General features: G+C 37.1%; 1 long non-coding RNA gene across 1 annotated transcript in view; it reads left to right on the forward strand.

The window, feature by feature from the left end:
• The first annotated feature begins 4,138 nt into the window (after positions 1 to 4,138).
• Positions 4,139 to 4,325, forward strand: part of LOC111089855 — a 13,534-nt gene continuing 13,347 nt past the window's right edge. The window contains exons 1-2 of the long non-coding RNA XR_002614019.1: positions 4,139 to 4,154; positions 4,276 to 4,282. This is a non-coding gene — a long non-coding RNA (uncharacterized LOC111089855). The remainder of the gene's footprint in view (positions 4,155 to 4,275; positions 4,283 to 4,325) is intronic.

Here is a 4,325-nt window from a genome sequence, read left to right on the forward strand (position 1 = left end):
ACAAACAAACAAATTTATATATATATATATGTGTGTGTGTGTGTGTGTGAATATATATATATATATATATATGTATAACTTTTTTTCTGTTTGGACAAAATAATTATCTTTCTGTTTGTTTGTTTTTTCAGTTTTCTATTTTTTTTTTACCTTTCTCTTTTGATCCGGCTCCATTTATTTTCTTCTGAACAGTAAGTTTATACACTTACAGCACTAAAATCCGGGATTCGATTCTCCCGGTGGCTCAACGATAAGTCTGAGGGCTTATCACGCTAAAAATCGGGTATCGGTACCCTTAGTGGGAACAGCACAGATATCCCATCCTGTGGCTTTCCGCTAAAAATACAAATAAACTATCAATATTTTTTTATATGACCGTTAGTGAAGTCACTAAATATGCCGTCTTATTTTCAGTTTCCTTCGCCTGGCTACAACAAGCGACAGTGTTTCACGCACGTGCTACGTAGTTGTTTAATTTTACATTAAATACCGGCCAAATATCCGAGTAAGGGCTGTACAGACTAAACGACAGAAAATAAATATCCCATAAAACACACTGTAGGACCAAAAGATCACGTGCTCTATCAGTCAGTCTATTTATCTTTTTTTTTTCAGCCTCTCTCCCGTGTTTGTTAATCTTTCTTTCTATCTCTGGTAGTTTATCGTTCTATTCGTCTTTCTTTCTCCCATTGTCACTCTGACTCTCTCTGGTTATTTGTTTAATTCGCTCTTTGATTATCTGATTATCAATTCGTTTTCCTATCTCCCATTGTCACTCTGAATCTCTCTGGTTATTTCTTTAATTCGCTCTTTGATTATCTGATTATCAATTCGTTTTCCTATCTCTCATTATCACTCTGACTCTCTCTGACTACCTGCCTGACTCTTTATCTATCATCTGTCTACGTATCGGTCTATTTATAGCTGTCTTTTGTTTGTTTGTTTTTTGAATTTCGCGCAAAGCTACACGAGGGCTATCTGCGCTAGCCGTCCCTAATTTAGCAGTGTAAGACTAGAGGGAGGACAGCTAGTCATCACCACCCACCGCCAACTCTTGGGCTACTCTTTTACCAACGAATAGTGGGATTGATCGTCACATTATAACGCCCCCACGGCTGAAAGGGCGAGCATGTTTGGTGTGAGAGGGATTCGAACCCGCGACCCTCAGATTGCGAGTCGAGTGCCTTATCCACCTGGCCATGCCGGGCCAGCTGTCTTTTGCTACAGTTTCCTAACAAAAACACACAATACTGGTTCGGCACATGAGACATTAATCATTCCATCAATCTCCAACCACTTATCAATATATAAAATAATTACGTATTTAATTTTGCCTTTGAGCAGCTATATTTGACTGTCGTGCTAATTTATGGATTTACTTGAAATATATGTAATACGTATTGTACGACTCGAGAAAGTTTAGCACGTAGGAAATAACAAAGATGTAAATAACGATTACATTTGCTATAATTTTAACCTTTTGTCTTTGGCACAGAATTTGAGTAACTTATATTGTAATATAAGTTAATATAATGTAATAAGATGTGAAGGATTACGTTAATGTAAGAAAAGTGTCAGCCATCTACAATTGTTTCGCAACTGTTTGATATACGAGACGATTTCCAAATACAAATCTAAAATACCCAGTTTGATCGTTTTAAAGCACAAAGCTACGCAATGGGCTATCTATGCTCTGCCCCCTACGGGTATCGAAACCCGGTTTCTAGCTATTCTATTTCCTCTTCCCTGAAACTACCAAAGCATGCTGTCTTTTACTTATCTTATCTTTGAACCCGCAGCCGTGAGATTAAAGAATGGGTAAATAATCTTATTGAATAAGACTTTCATACAGAGGTGATTGAGTCCTTTTAATTCTGAGCGAAAGATCTAGACAAAGTGGCTTTGAAATTCTACGCTCTGAATACGTTTTCTTTATTAGCTTACGTCTCAAATTTAAGTGCTAGACTTACGATCAAAGCAGGCCGAATTCGAACCGAAACAACTTCACGCATGCGCATTTGCTTATTTGTAAGGGACTCGGAGAGTTTTATTTGTTCTGTTATTAGCAATGATATTATATCGATCAGATAAATGTGTGTGTGTGTGTGTATGTATGATATAACAAAAATCTTTCGAACTAAAAGAAATGACTGTATATATATATCGATCTGCTCCTCGATAGCTCAGCGGTAAGTCAGTGAGCTTATAACGCTAGAAACCGGGTTTAGATACCCGCGGTGAGCAGATCACATATAGCCCATTGTGTAGCTTTGTGCTTAAAAGCAGCCAGCCTTCCAGTGGCACAGCGGTATGTCTGCGGACTTACAACGATGAAAAATAGTGCTATTAAATTCAGATACGGGTGTTTTTAAAATCAAAACATGTCAGTAATTTATGCTATAAATAAAATGTCATGACTAACAGTTACATGATGTTGGTGATATAAAGACAGATTTCGTCATCAGTAACTTAAATCGTAAATAAAATGTAATCATGATGTCTCCCAGTGGCACAGCGGTATTTTTGCGGAGTTACAACGCTAGAAACCGGGTTTCGATACCCGTGGTAGGCAGAGTGCAGACAGCCCATTGTGTGGCTTTGTGTTTAACTACAAACTACAAACAACAAAAAACAAAGCAAAGTCATCACGATTCGTTTCCATTCCTATCCTCAAAATTGAGATTGAGGAACTCCAAGGATCTAGCAATACAAGTTCAATGTTTGTTTAATTCACTGTGAAATTTGTTATCAATTTGTTAAAATTCTTATAATAGAGAAAAGGAAGTTAACACTACTGATCACTAATCATTATTTTGCGTCTTTTTAAATATGTTTCTTTACGTGATTGATCCTAATATCTCAACGGTAATTCTGCAGGCTTACGATGCCAAAACCGAGTTTCGATACCACTGGTGGGCAGACCAAAGACAGCCCATAGTGTAGCTTTGCGCTTAACAACAACCTAACCCATCCCTATATGTAATTATATACTTGTGTTATTTTACGGTTTAAGCAATGTAGTCTTTAAACACATGAGCAAAATTTAAAAAAACAAAAAAAACATTTATTTACATCTGTGATGAATTTAGTAGAGGGCGCTCCAAAAGCCGCTTGTTAAGTTTTGTCTTTTGTTAAAAGGTTTCGAAAGCACGGATGATATGATGAGTGTATAGAGAGTCTTTTTTTTTTTACCTAGTCCAGAGAGATGACCAAAAAATTCGGGACCTCTTATCATTTTAAAACACCCTTTTTTATTTTGTTGTGTTCCTAGTTTTGTGAGAAATTTCATCTATTAGTTGAAAATGGGAACGCTTAAGAGCAAGTCTGATTAAACCAACAAAATCCACATTCTGTTCTTGACGCCCACAATGTTATTTGACAACCCATCAGGTGACCTCCTCGGGCACTTTGCTGCTACACTGAGTCAGCCTCCTGTTGCCACGGTGCGACTCAATTCCCTGTATCAACATGTAACTAAGGAAACCTAACAAGATTGTTCAAGTGGGAATGATGCAATCTGCTTACAGCACTTATTTTCGTTGTTGTTTCACCTTATTATCGAAGCAGATACAAAAGAAGACCAATCATTTCCCGCGGCCATTATGTTTCACCACTGAACTACTGTGTAGGTCGAGCTGTGGTCCAAGGAAATCTGTTTTAGATGAAGAATGGTGTATATATATGCAACACCGTTTCAATTTTGGTTTAAAACTGAGCGAACTAAATATATATATATATATATATCTTTGACGGTGCAGGTCTTATGGACTGTGATAGAGCTAAAATATGAATGATCACATTTTAGATAAAAGTTTCAATTTGGGTGACATTTCAATGGTTGTTCTTAAACACAAAGCTCCACAATGGTCTTCCTGTGCTGTGCCCACCGTAGAGATCGAACCTCGAAGTTGAACAGCTATAAAACATTTTGATGGAGTAGGTAACATTCAACAATGTTTAATAAGTTATGTGAAACTTTTTTTTGTCGAAATGCTACAGTGTGATGCTCCTTGTGGCCCTGTATATCGTAAGAGTTTTTTTTCTTTTTCTTCTTTGTGACGTAAGAACAGTCCATTTTTCAATTAGAATTCGATTTTCTACATAAAAAGCGCGGGAATACAGATGACTGCAAATGATATCTTGGTTTCTCTTGTGTTTAAAACATTTATTAACGTATTCAAATGAAGAAGAAAATGGTTAAAGTATTGTTTTGTTTTTGAATTTCGCGCAAAGCTACACGAGGGCTATCTGCGCTAGCCGTCCCTAATTTAGCAGTGTAAGAGTAGAGGGAAGGCAGCTAGTCATCACCGCCACCGCCAACTCTT

Source organism: Limulus polyphemus, unplaced genomic scaffold (genome assembly GCF_000517525.1).
Source record: "Limulus polyphemus unplaced genomic scaffold, Limulus_polyphemus-2.1.2 Scaffold7639, whole genome shotgun sequence".
NCBI classification, from domain to species: domain Eukaryota; kingdom Metazoa; phylum Arthropoda; class Merostomata; order Xiphosura; family Limulidae; genus Limulus; species Limulus polyphemus.